Source organism: Eschrichtius robustus, chromosome 16 (genome assembly GCF_028021215.1).
Source record: "Eschrichtius robustus isolate mEscRob2 chromosome 16, mEscRob2.pri, whole genome shotgun sequence".
NCBI lineage: Eukaryota > Metazoa > Chordata > Mammalia > Artiodactyla > Eschrichtiidae > Eschrichtius > Eschrichtius robustus.
In genome coordinates this window covers 74,749,555-74,769,036 of record NC_090839.1, presented here as the reverse complement: position 1 = coordinate 74,769,036, position 19,482 = coordinate 74,749,555, and the positions used below count along the sequence as shown (strand labels likewise).

Sequence of the window (19,482 nt, the reverse complement as noted above, 5' to 3'; positions counted from 1 at the left end):
AACTTCTTGGTAGAGGGGATGTAAGAAGCCATACAGAGTTCTGATGGAGGGAAATTCCAGGCAGGTGGAATAGCAGGAGAAGAGGTCCTTTGGAATGAAAGTGACACATTTGAAGAACAGCAATGACAGTCGTGAGACTGGAGCAGAGTGAATGAGAAGGACAGCGCTAGAAGAGCACGGGCAGCATTTGGTGTGGGAGAGGATGAGACCATGGACTCTGGATTCAGCCTCTCCCTCTTGAATTCACCGCCTTTCAGCCGTGTGCCATCAGTCAAATACTTGACCTCTCTATTCTGCAGTGTCCCTATCCGCTAAATGGGGCTAATAATAGAACCTACCCTGAAAGGTTGCTGTGACTTGTTAATACATATCAAGTGCTTCGAAAAATGTCTGGTACATAAGTGCTCCATAAATGTCAGTTATTGCTGCAAACCGTGATGGAGATTTCATTTTTATTCTCAATGAAATGAAAGTCCTTGGAGGATTATAAGCAGGGGAGAGACATGGACTAATTCAAGGTTTAAAAGATCACTGACTATTATATAAATATTAAGAACAGCCTGAAGTGGGCAAGTGGGGAAACAGAGATCCAGGCATGTGACATTGGTGGCTTATAGTCAGGTGACAGCAGTCTCTATTGTTCCTGCTCTGCTTCAGATAGTGGGATGGGACGGGACCCACTTCCTGCTGCTTCCAAACAAAGATCTCTAACTATGAAAGAACGTGAGGCTAAAGGTGGTGGGGATTGAGGCAGGAGGGACAGGTGATGGTCAGATCACACAGGGTCTTAATTGTGATTCTAAGGAGGCTCATGTTTTGGGGGAAGGCGATGGGGACTCTTCGGAGAGCAGACGAATGAGGCAATCAGATTTGCATTTTCCAAAGATCTCACTGATGCTACTTGGAAGATGAATAGGAAGAGTGAGATTTAGAGACCGGAGATCCAGAAATGACGTCACTGGTCGGGAGCCTAGAGAAACAATGTTCTGATGTTGACATTAAGGTCTTGGGGATAATAGCTATTTCTTACTCCTCCCGGTGGTGGTTTAGGACTTCTAATAGGAACTTTAGTTTCCAAGTTTGCAATGGGCTGAGTCCTGTAGAACCTGGAGAAATACCATCACACATTGGTTTTAAGGCAGAGCTGGGAGAATTCTATAAGGCAAATACAGCAGGACTTGATCAAAGCTAGTGGAACTAATCTCAGATTCCAACCTCTAGGGCAGAGGTTATGACAAGGCAGCATGTGGGCCCAAAATGACACAGACATGCTTTGTTGGCCCTCTCACTATTTAAAAATGTAAATTAGTTTTTATGGGAATTTCATATTCAAATCTGAATTTTCTATAGGAAAAATCTGGCTGACCAGACTGGGCCCCCATTCCCACTGGCAGGATGGATTGGAGGTGGGGCATGGCGGAACCTGGTCTCCAGTTTGCCTGAGCACCCATCTGGCTCATCGGTGAATTCACCCCACTGCCCAGCCCCTGTAAGCCTTTGGTTTTGTGACCCTGCAAAGACATGCTTTGCCCATATTCTGTGCTAAAGAGAACAGGTGAAGCTGTGGTGAAGTTCAGAGCCTACCCGTAAATAGAAGGGCCTGGGGTGAGTTACCTGTTCGCCCCACCAGATATGCCCAGCCCCCATCGACACCCCGTGCTTTGCACCAAACAGGGTCTTGGCAATTGTCCCCAGGGCCCGCTTCCCCTGGAAGCCTCACCCCCTGTCTTCACTCTGTGCACCACTTGTAACCGGCTTCCAGGCCCTCAGAATAATTGGGTCTGAGCAAGCATTCCCTCTATAAATATTAATCTGGATATGCTTGGAATACTCGGCTTCTTTTAGATGAATTGTTAACTAGATTTCTAATCGAGAGCTTCTTGACGAGCAAAGCAAGATCTCTCTGCTGGCTTGTTCCTTTATTGGGGGTGGGGGAAGGTGGAATTTGCTAGAAGTTGCAGGGGTTTATTTACGAGAGATGAGTTGTGTGTGGCCCAGCTCCTTGAAGCCGTAAGCACCCCCAGATTCTTCTGAACAATCTCAAGAGGACCACCCTTGCCAGGGAACCAGTACTGGTTAGGAGGTGGATTTTAGCAACTGACAGATCATAATTGGAATTTCAGCTCTGCCACTAAATAACAGTATAAATTTGGGCAAGTCACTTAACCTCTCTGGCCCTTGATTTTCTCTTCTATAAAATGGGGGTGATTATATGGGTCTGCCATGGCTGTAATGGGGATTTAATTAGGTAGTCTATGTGTTAGGTAATGCATAGCAGGTTCTCAGAAAAAAATAAATATTAATGAAGGAGAGGATTTTGAGCAACTTCAGGGAGGTCAATGTATTTAGACACTTCTGGCCACCTGTACAAACTTCGGAGCTGCACGATTTTCAGTTTTCCTGGATCCCAGTTGGAGTGTAGAGGTGGTCCCGCCACACAATTGGCACATCTAAGTCATGATTGTGTCTCAAGGTAGCAAATCCACCCACCCACCCACTCATCCATTCAATGAACAATAACTGAGTACCCACTATGTGCTTGTATGATGACAGTCCTGAGGACACAGTGGGAAATGGATGTAGTGGACAGAGCCTGACAATGGGAAGGTGTCTGTGGCTGGGAGCCAGGGGGCCTGATGGTTCACAGCACAGATTTTGGGCTAGAGCGGGTCCACTGCTATGTAGCTGTGTCATCTTGAGCTCACAAAGGACCCCAGCTCACCAAAGCTCACCTTCTTCATCCGTCATATGGAAACAGTATCTCCCACCAGAGTTGGGGATTACAGTTTCTGCTTTTCTGGCTTGTCAGAGCTTATTTTTTTAAGGTTCAAATTCAATGAGCCAATGAATGTGAACTTACTTTGCATGCTGCAAAATGCAAATGAATGTGTAGTGTTCGTCTTCTGAAAGGAAAATCACCAGGCCCAGCTTTCTCAGGATTTATATCAGGCTCATATCACTGTCATGGGCAGCCCTCCTTGGACTGACCAGTAGACCTGTCTACGCTGCCCCAGCTGCCAATCAGTTTTATCTCCTGGGAGGATGGGAAGGCAAGGGAGGTGGTTTGAACCAACAAGCTCACTTTATAAGTGATCATGTCAGGGTGCCTTCCAGAAAGGCAGAGAACTAGAGCATCTTCCAGAAACCCTGAAGAACATCCCTGCCTACACAGGGTGGACTTCTACTTAGTGGAATTCCAGGCCTTGCTACAGCACTGCCTTCCTGCACAAAATGGCATTGGCTTCTGGAGAAAGTTCTAGACTAGCACAGCCCTGGCAGTACAGCATAGTGTTTAGCTGCATAGGCTCTGAAGCCAGGCTGCCGGGCTCAATACCTGCTCTGCCATGTCCTTGGCTGTGTGACCTTTGGTATGGCACTTACCCTCTCTAGACCTCAGTTTCTTTGCACAATGGAGATGCTAATGAAACATAAGTAATACGTGCGTTGTAAAGTCAGGCTAGGTAAAGCCGTTACCATGGCATCTGACACATAGCAAGCACTCAAGTCATCCTATTGTTACTTGGATGTCTTCATTCCTGGTGCTCCGTGGTGCCAACAGCTCAGAGTGGGCCATCGCTGAAGTATGAGATTAAAGGAAATAATATAAAGTGACTGATGGTAGAAGGAGCTCAATAAATGGTTTTTATTATTATCATTAGTATCATTTGTCATTACTATTATTATTTATAGTGGAGTGAAGACCAAGCTGGTGCCAAGTTTGGATGGGGAGACTCTTGTTTTCACCCCTTAGGGCTGTGAGTACTGATGAGACTGACCCACAGACAGCTCAGGGAAGGAAGGCTTCAGAGGAAACTAGCCTGGCCCAGAGGGCTGTCATCATTTCCACTGGTTCATCTTTCTAGGAGCAGTTTTCATATGAGCTAATAATTGCTTCCATTGAGGATTGCTGTCCCTTCCTTGACCTGGGTTCAGATGGACATTGCAGAGGCATCTCTCACAAGCAGAGCAAGCTTACACATGCTGTACAATGTTATCTGCCTCCAGGGGTGTGATTAGGGACTATCCTTAAGGCGACTGGGGGCAACCCAGGCAGGAACAGCCCCTGAGGCTAAGAGCTGCTCCAGCAGCCTCCTCCTGCCCACTGAGGTTAAACATGCTTCTTCCTCTAGTTACTTAGAGCAACTTGGGCCAGCTGTATCCAAAGAATCTCCAAGGTGGGTTTTCAGGGTAAAGGAAGCAGCAAGGTGTCTATTCCTCTCTCTGAAGAGTTGACCTGAGAATAAGGTGTTAGCCACTCCTCATCTCACTAGTCTTTGAGCTCCAAGAAGGCAGGGCCCATGACTGTTTATTTGTCCTCTGCATCTACAGTGCTCAGCACACAGCAGGTGCTGGGAAGTATTGGATGGATGGATAGATGGATGGATGGATGGATGGATGAACGTGTAGATGGGTAAATGGATGAGTAAATGGATGGGCGGATGGAGGATGTATGGGTGGATGGATGGATGGATGGATGGATGAACGGGTAGATGGGTAAATGGATGGGCGGATGGAGGATGGATGGGTGGATGGATGGATGTATGGGTGGATGGATGGATGAGTGAGTGGATGGATGGATGGGTGGATGGATGGATGAGTGAGTGGATGGATGGATGGGTGAGTGGATGGATGGATGGGTGGATGGAGGATGGATGGGTGGATGGATGGATGAGTGAGTGGATGGATGGATGGGTGGATGGATGGATGAGTGAGTGGATGGATGGATGAGTGAGTGGATGGATGGATGGGTGAGTGGATGGATGGATGAGTGAGTGGATGGATGGATGGGTGAGTGGATGGATGGATGGGTGAGTGGATGAACGGGTAGATGGGTAAATGGATGAGTAAATGGATGGGCAGATGGAGGATGGATGGGTGGATGGATGGATGAGTGAGTGGATGGATGGATGGGTGGATGGATGGATGGATGGGTGGATGGATGGATGGGTGGGTGGATGGATGGGTGAGTGGATGGATGGATGGGTGGATGGATGGATGAATCAACGAGTTTCTCTGCATCTCCTAGTTGCAGCACTCCCACAGCTGTGTTCCCCAATGTCCACAGACAATCACAGCCTAGCTCCCAGACTCTTCTCCCAAAAGCAGAGGCTTTAAAGCCCAGTCATTCCTTGGTATTTCCATCAGATGGGCTCAGCTCCATCTGTCTTCACTCCATTGGCTGACTCCACCCCGGGCTCCTCAGAGCTAACCAGACCTTAGAGACCCAGCACATACTCTTCGGCAGCCTCGCCCTTTTGTACTTACATTCCAAACTCAGGTGTATTAGTCAAGGTAATTCACTCCAGTTGCCGCAACAGCCTTTGTATCTCATAGGCTTATGGCAATGGCATATTTCTTACTCATATCATAATCCAATCAGCTATTGATCCAGCAGTGTTACATGCTGTAATTTAGCAATCCAGTTTCCTTCCATCTCAAGGCTGTGCCGTCCACACAGAGTTTTGCCGTCTTAAGCTGGATCCTTATGCTCTAAATAAAGAGAATGAACCAAGGTTCTAGACCTTAGAGTTCACTGTTTACCTGTAAATGACAAGTGACGTCCAAGATCCTTAGGTAATATGCCTTGCCCACCTGGATATCAAGTGCTCCAATATGTGACACCATCCATCCAACTGCTTAAGCCAGAAACCCGAGAGTAATACTTGCCTCATTGGTTTCCTTCTCACCACACACCAAATCTATCAGCAGGTTCTATTGTATCTTTGGATCTACCTCTAAAACATGTCCTCATTTCTGTTAACTTTATCATTTGGGTATAACTTACACTCACAATTGCATAGAAGTATTAAACTCCATTCATTTTTACATATGAATGAAAAATTTATACAAAACTCACACACAAAATTGTATATAAGTATTATGCTCCTTTCACTTTTACCCATGAATGCACCTGTGCTACCATCTGTAAGATATACATTTCCAGCATCTGAGAAGTCTCCCCCATGTCCCTTTCCAGTGAATATCCCTCTAAGGTAACCACTATGCTGAACCCTATCGCCCGTTCTTGACTCACACATTAATGGACTCATATAGTATATACTCTTTTGCAACAGACTTCTTTTGCTCGCCATGATCTGTGTGAGTTGCCTGCACGTTGTTGGGGGATTCAATAGTTTATTTACTTATCTATTTTCCTGCTGATGGACATTTGGTTTTCCGGTTTGGGGGTTTCCATGAATAAAGCTGTTACACATTCTTTTACATTTTGTGTGTGTGTGTGCGGACATGAGTACTCATTCTTGTTGGACATATTCCCAGGAGTCAACTTCTGGGGCTTAGGATAGATGTATCTTGAGCTTTAGAAGATACCGTCAAGCAATTTTTTAAACATTTATATCAGTTCATACTCCTACCAGCAGTATATGAGAGTTCCAGTTGCTCTACTTTTTTTTGCCATCACTTATTTTAGTCTCTTTAATTGTATCCATTCATCCATCCATCATGTGGTGAGACAACCACATTTTATCATCTCCACTACTATCACCCATCAACTGTTGCCTGGACAGCTGCACTGGAGTCCTAACTGGTCCCTTTGTCTTCTGGTCTTTTCAATCCATTTTGTACCCAACATCCGGGGTCTATCACTTCCCTACTAAAACCTTTCAATGGCTCCTGGTTACACTTTGAAATAAACCTATGCTCTTACAGTGACCTTCAAGCTTCTACATCTCCTTTCTCATCATTCAGACTTCATCCCAAATAATGTCTCCTCAATGGACCTTCCTAATGAATATACATAATGTCCCCAGGGAATCATTACCCAGCAAATCCATTGCTGTATTTTCTACACCTCTCTTATCTCTACCCCCATCATCTAATTATTGGCTCAACTCTGAACTATCTTTTCACACTTACCTTTAATCTCCATGAGAGCAGGACTCAGGGTTCCCTGCTGTGCCCCAGCACCCAGCCAAATGCTGGGCACATTGTAAACCCTCCATAAGTGTTTGCTGGGTGCACTTGCTTCCATCTGGGGCTGGGGTCTTTGGGAGGCCCCCAATGCATGTTCTTGCAGCTGTTTCTGTTGTCACCAAGCCACTGTATTTCTCAAGTCAATCTCAAATTGTGGTAAATGATATTAAAAGCATGAGGACCAGATGCTCAGTTTTCCAGACAGGTTGCTCTGATTGGAATCCAACTCTGAAAGAAGTTTCTGACCAAGAACCAACCAAACCCACAACTTGGCTGCCCAGTCACCTTCACTCAAGGCTTTTGGCTTGTGCCTCCTTGAAACATTCACTGACTCCCCGGTCTAAATATCTCCCCATCTCTGAACATGCCAGCCCCCTCGCCCGCCCCTCCTGCACAGCTTCTATAAAATCTGCCTTCCAGGAAACTCTTGGAGATTTACTCTCCCCTTCTAGAGTCACCTGTGAGGGCAGGAAAGGTATTGTTATTATTCTCTCCATTTTTCACTTAAACAACCTGGGGCATGATCTAATGGAATGTCTCTCTCCTCCCGCACCCCTCCTTCCCAGGATAACCTGGAGGCCTGGCCACCTCGCTGCAGAAGTGAGATGGGCTGCAGAGAATCCACCTACCTCTCTGAGACTGTATTTGAGAGAAAGCAGAAACAGAGATGAGCTGCTTTTAGCGGTTTGAGAAAAAAAAAAAAAAGAGAGACCTTTTCCTAAGCAATTTCTAGTCGTGTAGAGGACTGACATACCATAAAATTGGCAGGGTAATCACAGCATGCGAGATTAAAACCACGCCTGGAGAGCAAGATCCTCGAGGTGACAGGGGTGGGCTGAGAGCTGCTGGCAGCCTCTGTGCTGGGTGGTGCCTCCCCGTCTCTACCTCTCTGTCTCTCTGCCTCTCTATCTTCTCCGTCTGTCTCTCTCAGACTCAGTTTCTCTTTCTCTGTCTGACTCTTTCTCTCTTCCGTCCCCTGATTCCTCCCTCCCCCAACTCCCAGCAACCACCGCAAGCCCATATGGACCTAAACTCCAAAATGACAGAAATAATGTCTCCATCCCTTTTTGCCTTCAGTGCACAGGTACCTCTGAAAGGAGAATTTTCAGAGATAGCTCTCAAATGTTTCTCTCAATTATACACACACACAAATAAAAGACACACATGCACACAACCGCTGTTGCACATCTGCACACATGTACACAAACATACCCACACACATACATACACCCACTCATACACCCCCTCTGCGCATGGAGTACATCTGGCTCTGCCACTCATTTACTTCCTTTCTATGCTCTCTCTCCCTTCGGTACCCTAGACATACCCAGACCCCTGAAACGACCCCACTTGGATTCCTCATTCTGGATGCCTTGGTTTCACTCTCTTTCTAGATGTAGATGTACATGCATTTAGATACCCACCTGTCTCATCTTCCTCCTGCTCGCAGATCCTTCCTCACACACTTGTGAAATGACAGCCCTTGCATTCCTGCCCCACTTCACTCTAGAGTGCAGTGTCAATGCACTGCTTCCTCAGTATAGTTCTTCCCTTGGTGGACAATGGATGGTGGTGACTTCCATCGGCTTCTCTGCACCATGTCACCATGATTGATGGCTGTAACAGATGGCCCTGCCTTCTTTCCTTATTAGTGAGAAAGTGTGCACAAAAGCATGGCAATGGCAAGGACCCCTACAACTGAGATCAACAGAGTGGTATCCTAGTTCGGCTCCCAGCCTGCCCAGGCTGTGTGTCCATAGGCCAGCTGTTCTCCTTTAAGGAGATATGACATTCTGTACAACTTCCTAATATAAATAATGATGTGATTCTGTAACTAGTCTCCAAGGACAACAAGGTCTTCTATATGAAGGACAACTGGCTTTTCTTCTAGGAGCAGTAGATTTGGCCTTGACATGGCCAAAGCCAGAGAACTGGACTCTGTGTCCAACACTTGGTAATTTCAGAATTCCATCGCCAATTCTCAACCACATGTTGAGCTTTTCATATCAATACCTCGGATGTAACAAGTGTTCTCAACTCCTCCTAATCTTATTAAACCGCTGTTCCTGAAGAGCAACTGAGTGATTTTCAGTCTGTTCACGTTAAGATTTAGTGCAGCATGCAAGCGGCTGAGCCGATGTCAACTTCTGAATCGTGAGCAGCCATATGGCCCCAGCCTTCGCTGCTCCTGCCTTAGCAAGGGCTTCCCCTGTCCAGGTGTGATGGCTGAGATACCTCTGAGGGCTGGCAGACACTGTTTTTCTGACTACTGGGAATGAAGTAAACAGGAAGGTCAGAGGTGGCTGAAGGGTGGCAGAGGGGAAAGATTTTCTCCTGGTCCTCTCCATCATGTGGAAAAAGAAAAGAGGACCGGGATTTAGGAAACCTGGGTCCTACCTGCAGCTCTGCCCTCCCTCCCTCGGTGATACTAGCCAAGTCACCTTCTGTCTCTGGGCCTCTGTTGGAGCCCCAGTTTCCTCATGTGTGAGAAGGTTATTTGGACAAGTAGTTCTGAGTCTATTGTACTCAAATGGGGATCAAGTTCTTGAGACTATGACCTGCTAACTGCCCAATCCCAGGCTATGACAAGCCTGACAGACTGGCCAAAGATTGTGTGTGTGTGTGTGTGTGTATAATTTTTTGCTGACTCAAAGAGGGGCAGAATTGGTCTCTAAAAATTTGTCTGCAGGATGTTAGGTTATTAAAAATATTTATAAAAAACTGGTTTATTTCCTCCCTCCCTCTCTCCTTCTTCCTGTCTGCTTTCCTTCCCTCTTCCTTCTTTTATTTCCTCTCAGTGAATATTTATTGAGCAGTAATTTTGTTCCAGGTGTTTTTATAGGCACTAGTAGTATAATGGTGAACTCGATGTGACAGTGGATTCTTGTCATAATGGTGGGAACATGGCAATTGTAGGACCTAGGAGGTGCTTCAGGATTACCTGCTATATAGAGCTAAGTAAATCTGAATGCCCTAAACTTGGAGGCTTGCGGGACAATAGGAGTCATTTTCTTTTGTCAGACTCAAGTAATATGGGAGGCTCAGCCATTTGTAGATCATTGGTTTGACATTGACATTCACCAGGATGACGTCATGGCCTAGTTGTCTAAAGAATGGACTCTGGAGCCCAAAATTCCCAGGTTTGAATCCAGGCTCCGAGGCTCACTCGGGGAGACAGTTTAACCTTTGCGTGTCTGCGAAACAAGGATAATAAGAGAAAACCTCCTTCCTAGGATTATGAGTATTTAATGTGTCAATTGTTGTAAAGTACTTAGAATTGGATCTGGTGAATTGTCAATGCTGCTAAAATAAAGTCTTCTTTTATTTCAGTATGTCTAAAACCAAGTGGGTTATCTTTTTATAAATAACGATTTCTTTTATCTGTTGTCCCTGTTTCCACAAATGACACCACCTTGGTCCCAGACTCTCAGGTTCATGTGGAATCCATGCTGGATACTGTCCTGGTGGGGCTTTGATGAGCAGAGCTGTGGAAACCCAGCTCTCAGGTGACACCCTCAAGATCCCCAAGGCTCACCTCTGTAATGAATCAACTTCTTCCCACCACTTGCAGGCTGAAGATATTTACTGGCTCCTAATCAACAATTCTTCAGTTTAGCGTTTTATATCTGTTATGGTCTAGCTACCTGTTCAGCCTCCAGGAACACCTCTTGGAGAGGTTCCCAATGTTCTAGTTTTCCTGAACTATGTCATTCCTTCTTTTCCCATCCCCAGGCCTTTTCTTGCATTATCATTCATATCTAGGAGGCATCTTCTTCTCTCTCTATCCAACCAAATGTATCCTTTCCTTCAAGGACCAACACGCTGTCACTTCCACTATGAAGCCCTACCTGAGTGTGAAGTCACCCATCAGCGTGGTTTGGTCCTCCTCTGAACCTCCAGGGGAGATGTTTGAGCCGCATTCAATACAGATCACATTCTGCCTTTTACTCTGGTTATCAAGGAGATGGTAGATCACAGGGGTTAATGGCAGAGATTCTGGAGTCAGAACATCCTGACTGTATCCTCTCGCTTTTTCACTTACTAGGGTTGACCATGGATAAGTTTCAGCTTCAAGCCTTACCTTTTCTATCTATGCAATAGTAAGAATAGTGCCTGCCCCTTCGGGCCTCCTAACCAGTCCCCGGTTTTACATTGGTCCCTGCAGTTCATCCCCGACACTGAAGCCACAGTAATTCTTTGAAAACTTAATGTGACCCCTCTGATTTGAAATCCTCCAACAATTTTTTCATTGTCCTCAAAATTAAATCCCAAATCCTTCCCTGGGCCTGTAAGACTTCTCTGGTATCATTTCCCACCAACCGCCCTCTCTCTCTGCTTCAGCCTCCTCGCTGTGTTCCTTGGACAGTCCACACATGCCTCAGGGCCTTTACACTTGCTGTGTCCCCAACCTGGAAGGTTCTTCCCCCAGGTATCCCATCACTCACTTTTACTTCATTCATTCATTGGAGAGACTTTCTCAGACCTACTCCCCATAAAAATGTCACTCCAGTCCCTCTCCACTTACTCTGTATTTTAAATTATTACCTCTAGGATTTATTATATACTTCGTTTTCTATCTATTTCCTGTTTGTCTCTCCTCAACACCACCATGGGGTATCTAAACCCTGTGAAGGTAGGGGACCACGGTGTGGTTCACTATTTTATTCCAGGCCTTGGAAACAAAAAAAAAAAGTTCTTGGCACTTGTGTAATAATTAGTAAATAAATGAGTGAGGCTCAGCCCGGCGCCAGATCCAGGTGGGCTCGCGATGTGCAACCGCCGTCATTGTTGAACTCTCACTGCTGGGAGCTCACATCTATCTTCCCACTGGTTTGTGAGCTCTTCAAGGGCAGTGGCTGTATATTATTCATCTCTGTATCCCTCACAGAACCTGGCACAGAGCAGGCGTCAGCCCGTGCATGTTAATGTCAAAGACCTCTGCAGACATCAGAAGGCAAAAGCCGCAAAACAGAATGAAAGCAGCCACTTGCCAGGGTGTGCGGGCCCTGGGGACATTTCATCACTCCGTTATCTCTGGCAGTGAGGACACGGAGCCCTCACTGGCAGAAGGGAGCAGGACGTGCTTCAAGGACGACCGCTGGACCCGGGCCGTCCCCTGTGGGGTCACAGGCTTCCCAGGAGGAGCCCACGTGGCGGTAACCTCGATCCTTACCCCCGCCTACCTCCTGGTCTTCCATTCCTTCTTCCCTCCAGGAGTTCTGCCTCCTGACACTCAGCACCCCAGCCTACTGTCTCAGTGCCTGCTGGAGCGGAGACACAGGCTCTTTCCTACGTAAGCATGAGTCACTCTCCGGGAGAGAGCTGTGACAAGGTCCCATCTCAGCAGTGCCCAGGAATCCGACGCCTGGAGAGCCTCGTGTATTTTCCCCTAGCTCTTTGTCGAGCTGTGAATGTTATTAAAGTGCCCTATTAGAGTGGAAAAAAATTCCAGATTAAACCACACAGTATATAGGATTTAAAATACAGGCTGTGAATGTAATTTCCGTGGGAGCCGTGGTGAGCAGGTAAAGGGGGGTAATTTATGATTCTCCTGAGGAAAAGTAGAAGGCAAGGCAGACACTCAGAGGTGATTCTTTCCTCTCCTCCTGCCCTGCTCAGACCCTCCCTTCGTGGCCTCTGGCCACTCCCCGTTGTCTTTGGAGCAATGCAGTTCCCCAAGCGGAGAGCCCAGCTGGCGGTGCTGCCCACTGAGGCGGCTGAGGATCCTGCCAGCTGCAAACATCGGGAGCATCCCCAGGTGTGTTTACCTAAAGAGAGAGGGAGCATCAGGTAATAAATAAGTTTAGGGCTGGTGATTTAAAAAGGAAAAAAAAGATACGCAATGTCTGTCCCCTAAACTTGGCATCCATGCAATGGAACTGAGCAGAACTCAGCCTCATAATAATAGTTCACCTTTAAGATTATTTTCTGTGTATCATGTGTCAGGCTCTGCCCTAAGTGCTTCTCTTGTGTTACTTTATTTAATCCTCACAATCAGTTTGAGGCAGATACTACTATTATTCTCCTGTTCTAGGTAAGAAAACTGAGGCTCAGAGAGGGTAAGAACCTACTCAGGGTCACACAGCCTATAGGTGGCAGGTGGATTTGAATGCAGGCAGATTCTCTTGATGGAGGGGAGTGTCTGGATCCCACTACTGCTATAGACATCAGCTTGCATTTGAACAGTTGCCTTGTAGTTTCTTAGAATGCTCAGAATAATGAAAACAATAACTAATATTTATTGGTGCTTAGCAGGTGCTGCCTTGAGCACTTCTCTTGTGTTGCCTTTTTATTCCTCATATCCACCTCAGGAGGCAAGCGCGTTATTATAGTATCCCCATCTTTCAGATACAAAGACTGAGGATCAGGAACGTGGAGGGACGTGCCCAGCATCTCATGACCAAAAAGGGGAGGAACCAGAGTTAAACCCAGGCAGTCTGGCTCCAGAGGCCACCCTCCTAACTGTTACATTCTGTGCTCTCACATGCACTTCAGACACAGGAGGAGACTCTAATTCAAAAGTCAAAGCTTGCTCCTTAACAAACACTGTTCCAGAATATCTCCAAGAGCGATGTGTAATACTGGAGGTACATGCAATGCGTTAGGTGGCTCGTGGAGGAATCATCTTAATTTCCCCAAGTTTGTATTACTTTCACTGTGCAATTCAGGGAAAAGATGCAGGCTCAGGCATGCACTGGCTGTGTGAACCTGTGCAAGTCACTGATTTTCTCCAAGCTGCAGCCTTCAGTTTCACCTGCAAAATTGGTTAATTAAGACTTACCGTGTATAGGAAGGAGTCTGAACAAGTATCTGAGGGATGGGAGGCCCTCTGTGTGTGCGGGAAGAAGACAGGACCCAGGGAGGGAGGAAGGAAATAAGGGAGATGGGAGGGAAGGAAAGGACAGAGGGAAGAAGAGAGGAGGGAAGGGAGGGAGGAGGAAGGAAGGAAGAAAAGGAAGGAAGAAAGGAAGGGAGGAAGGAAGGAAGGGAGGGAGGAAGGAAGGAAGGAAGAGGGGGAGGGAGGGAGGGAAGGAGGGAGGAAGGAAGGAAGGGAGGGAGGGAGGAAGGAAGGAAGGGAGGAAGGAAGGAAGGGAGGGTGGGAGGGAGGAAGGAAGGGAGGGAGGGAGGGAGGGAAGGCAAGATGGAGCGCAAACTGATGTGTACTCCAGTGCATTTAAAAAATATCTTTAAAGCCTTAATAACCCTTTAATGGCTACTTGCTCTGTACCAGGCACTGTTTGAAGGTGTGCACACGGTCTCATCCTCACACTGACCCTATAATGTAGTTATCATTCTCTCCATCTTGCAGATGAAGACACTGAGGCCCAGATGGTTGGAGGTCTGCTGACGGTGGCTTTGCTAGTAGCTGACACAGCTAAGGCTTGAGCCCAGGCAGCCCGGCTGGAGTCCATGCCGTTAATTCATGGCTGCTCCAAACCGGGACAAGAAGCCGGGGTGTGGTCAGCCTTTGCCAGCACAGTAGCTGACTCTGTTCCCTCCCGACAGCTGAGCTGGCCCACGGTCCCCACACCAGGCACTCGGCAGGGACTTTCAATCAATTTTGCCGTATTTGAATCTTTCTCACCCGTGAGGCTGGCATTGAGAAAAGAAGAGGATGAGACAAGTAAGTACGGACTATCTCCTATGCGCTGTGCTCAGCTATGGCCACACCCTCCGCCGTGCAGACTCTCCCCAAGGGCACTCCGGGTACCACTAAAGTGGCATATGGAGGGATTCAGTTTTTAAAGTCATCCACCATTTTACTGTGTGTTAGGAAAGCCAATGATGTTGAGATTTGCAAGATGTTCTTAATAAGGTCATGGATAAATAATATCCAAGTTAAGAATAGAAGTGGGTCAATTTACAGGGGGAGAATTAAGGAACCTATCACCCTGGAGGTACAAGTGCATGAAGGCAAAACAAGAATGATAGAAGCTCAGGAAATTGCATTGTTTCATCAAATTCTCTCTATAACCCTGTGTATGAATTGGTTATTCCCATTTTATAGATGAAGAACAAGGGGTTTAGATCAATTGAATAGCTTGCCCAAAGTCTCAACACTTGAAATCAGCAAAGTGGAACTTGGAATGCTAGTGCCTCACCATTTTGGGGTTCTCTCTCCACCATCTCAATGGTTTGTTCCTTCTGCTACACTTGCCCGTGAGACCCATACCTGACACCCCCCCCTCTGCCCCCATCTCTGACTTCCTTTCCATCAAGGGACTCACTGAAATCTGGAGGAGTCACTAAAGCCAATGGAAGTGTATTTATTTAAATTGTCAAGATAAATTCACTTTTAGAGGCCCATTGGAGGAGTCCTGCGAGCCTGGGCTGTGGATTGGGAGCCATAAATATGCAAGTACACGGAGCCATTGAATTAGGCGGCTGCAAACATATTTGGAGGCAGCTGTTCATTTAATAATCCGGGAGAACCACAGGAATAGACAACCGGTCGCTCTGGCCCATTTGCACGGGTAAAGTGATAATTTTATAACACAATTGCAGCAATTAGGTTTCCCCAGACAAAGTCAGGGGGACACCGTTTGGGAGCAATCTTGGGTGTTGTCAGCAGAGAAGCCTGCTGCATCCTCACCCCGGCTGTCAGACAGAACGACCTGTTTCCTGTAGCTGCAGCCTTGTGAAGCGGTGGGGAGCGGGACCCAGGAGTCAGACAGACTCAGGACTGAGTCTCAGTATTGTTGTCTTGAACTATGTAACCTCTAGCTGATGGCCTAATCTCTCTGAACCCCAGTTCATTTATCCGCAAATGGGCATATTATTGGTACCTTCCTTTAATGGGTCGTTGTGAGGATTAAAAGTGATCACCTATCTAAAGCTTTTAGAACACTGTCTAGTACAATGATTCTCAAACTCTTCTGTACACCAGCATCACTGAGAACCTTCCAAAAATTTGCTGATGTCTGGACACCACCTCTAGAGATTCTAATTTGAGCATGAATATTAGAATCTCTTAAAATATCTCAGGTGATTCTAATGCATTGCCAAGGCTGAAAACCACTCTCCAAGTACAAAAGTGATGCTTTAATAGACAGAAGCTAGAGTTATCATTTCTTTATCATTATACTTGCACTCAGGGGGCAAGTACAATACTCCTCTCTCACTTCTGAGGGGGCTTGAAATTCATCAGCAATTCATCTTTTGTCCTCATCCCTGATCTGGCCAATGTCTAGTCTTCTTAGAAGGGGAGAAAAGTGGGATGTGGTTGGGTGAGGGAAGCATAGCTTCAAGGAGAACTGGGTGATAATGGGTCATTACCTCTCAGCACATTCTCTAAAATTGGAGCTTTTCAAATAGTCACTAAATATAGCCACTAGGGAGAACAGTATGGAGGTTCCTTAAAAAACTAAAAACAGAGCTACTATATGATCCAGCAATCCCACTCCTGGGCATATATCTGGAGAAAACCATGGTTTGAAAGGATACATGCACCCCAATGTTCATTGCAGCAGTATTTACAATAGCCAAGGCATGGAAGCAACCTAAATGTCCATTGACAGATGAATGGATAAAGAAGATGTGGTACATATATACAATGGAATATTACTCAGCCATTAAAAAAGAATGAAATAATGTCATTTGCAGCAACGTGGATGGACCTGGAGATGATCATACTAAGTGAAGTAAGTCAGACAGAGAAAGGCAAATAACATATGATGTCGCTTATAGGCAGAATCTAAAAAAATGATAAAATGAACTTATTTACAAAACAGAAACAGACTCACAGACATAGAAAACAAACTTATGGTTACCAAAGGGGAAAGGTGGGGGGAGGGATACATTGGTCGTTTGGGATTGACATATACACACTACTATACTTAAAATAGATAACCAGCAAGGACTTACTGCATAGCACAGGGAACTCTGCTCAATATTCAGTAATAACCTAAATGGGAAAAGAATTTGAAGAAGAATAGATATATGCATATGTATAACTGAATCACTTTGCTGTACACCTGGAACTAACACAACATTGTAAATCAATTACAGTCTGATATAATATAAAATTTTCTAAAAAATAAAAATAAATAAAATAATTTTAAAATAGTCACTAAAGATAACACATAGATAGAATTGTTAAGGCTATGGTGAACAATCACTGGAGAAGGCAGAGTTCAAGCAAGACCATGAAACACATGCACAAAGTGATCAAAGTGCGTTATCTTTTAAGATGCTCATTACCACTCCTTTCCCTGCCCCAAATGACGCTGCTGAACCAGTTACCCTGAGCCTGATCCCCTTACAAGGTCCTCACCCAGTGTTGTAACTTGCTCTTCTAGGAGGGGCATGAGGCATGAACCTAACCCCCGGGGCATCTATGTGAGAAACAAGATGGAGCATCCTTGTCTAATTGCCCATGGCCTCTGTCCTGGTCCTCTGCACTTCCTGCTGCATTTCCCTGCTAGGGCTGAAATCCATTTCGAATCCTGGCCTCCTTTACTGAGTCATTCACCTCATGCCCAGCTCCATTTTCTCCTTCCTCTGACAACCTCCTTTTCATCTGGGCTGTTCAAAATCATGGTCACATGTTGGTAGAACACCTGAGAGCCATTCTCAGCTCCCTTTTTGCTGGCAAAACTCACTTCTCATCTTGGAATGCCAGATACTCACGCTCCCAGACTTCCTTGCTGTTAGTTTTGACCAACTGGCCCAGTGCTGGCCAATGAGATGTAGGCAAAGCATCTTCTGGGGGGCCTTGAGCTCCAGAAAGCAGTGACGTTACTGATCAACACAGCTTGATTTCACAGAGAATCAGCTTTCCAAGTCTTTGACACTATCGTAAGGGTCCTAGGAAGTTTCCCATCTGACCATAAAATAATAATGGATTCCAAAATGCCCACTGGTGATATGACAGTTAAGGATGATGATAATGGATTATTGTCCATAGTTCATGACCCAACTGTGTGACCACTCCCTGCCTTTGAAAACGCTAAGACAGGAATCCTCTATCCTCTGGTCTAAAGACAGCAACAGTGGACAGCCAGAGCTGGCTCTCTGTTGGTGGAATTTGGGATTCTTAGGTGATGACTAGGGTGGCCAGATGAAAGCTCTTTGGAACTCCTAGAACACTAGGAATATTGTGAACCTTGAGTTGGGTTATTGAGTTGGAAAGCACGGGAGCTTGGATGTTGGGCTGGATTACTTCCAAGAATATTTCTTGAAATCTTTCTCTTTGGAGAAAAATAAGACCTACAAATGTTTAAGGCCACTGCTGTGGACTGAATTGTGTGCTCCCCAAATCCCTATATTGAAAACCTAACCCCTAATGCGACTGTATTTGGAGCAAGGGCCTTTCTGGAGATAATTAGGGTTAAATGAGGTCCTGATCTGATAGGATTAGTGTCCTTATAAGCAGACACCAGAGCACCTGCTCTCTCTTTCCTTCTCTTTCTTTCTCTCTCTCTCTCTCTGCCATGTGAGTACACAGCGAGAAGGGAGCCATCTATAGGCCAGGAAGAGAGCTCCCATCAGGAACCAAACGGACTGGCATCTTGAGCTGGGATTTCTAGCCTCCAGAGCTGTGCAAAACTAAATGCCTGTTGTTTAAGCTCCCCAGTCTATGGTATTTTGTTATGGCAGCCTGAGCAGACTACGACAGCTATATACCAGAGTATTCAGTATTCTTACCTAAGGAGAGATCCAGTGGCCTGAAACAAAGGATGGGTCCTTCTCTATGTCAAGGTAAACATGTCCAATGGGCAGCTGATAAACTCCTGGGTTGACTCTCTGAGGGCCTACTTCCCCAAGCTGTGGTCTAGTAAGTTGCCATCTGCCTCTACACTTTTTACTATGCTGTATAGAAAAGATACAGAGCCCTTCCTAAGAAGTTTAACTGGTATCTCCAGGCCTCTGATGTTCTCTTCTATCGGCTGAGACCAGAATTAGTGGAGTCTTCATAACACTTCTGTCAGGCACCCAAGAATCCTTTCTATCTTTTTGTGGGCATGATTTTCTACAGAGTCTGGAAAAGTACACAAAAGTCCTATGTGGGTGTGCTCCACTACACTGTGGCAAAAGCAAATAAAAGAAGAAATGGATTTTACATGCAAGAAAATGAGGCTCAGAGAGGTTATTTAACTCATTCAAGTAAGTGGTAGGATTAAAACATTGAGTCTAAGCCCATACATAGTCTTAATCACTACTCATTGTTGGAAATGAGGTATAGTGTAAGAAAATAAAAATCACCCTTCATCCCATAACCCAAAGATAATCATAATTGTTAACATTCTAGTTTATTTTTCTCCATTTTTACAACTTGGGATCATACAATATATATTCTGTATTCATCTTTCACTTAATCTAATATCATAAATACTTCCTATGACATTAAATATTTTTTCTAAAACATGAAAAAAAGAGAACTGGATGGAAGTTTCTTTTTCAGGGATATGTATAAATACTTTTATCTTCCATTTGATGAAGAGAATCTAGTACAAAAGTCTGGAAACTGATGCATGTTGATGATCAAGGGCCATGTTTTATCTGTGGACACATACCTTGGGAAATCACCATAAAACAAATCTTCTTCTG

The 19,482-nt window shown here is 45.6% G+C and overlaps 1 pseudogene; it reads left to right on the top strand.

Annotated features, from left to right (window-relative positions):
* Positions 1-12,232: 12,232 nt before the first annotated feature.
* Positions 12,233-18,174, top strand: LOC137750436 (ER degradation-enhancing alpha-mannosidase-like protein 1 pseudogene; annotated as a pseudogene).
* The last annotated feature ends 1,308 nt before the right edge of the window (positions 18,175-19,482 follow it).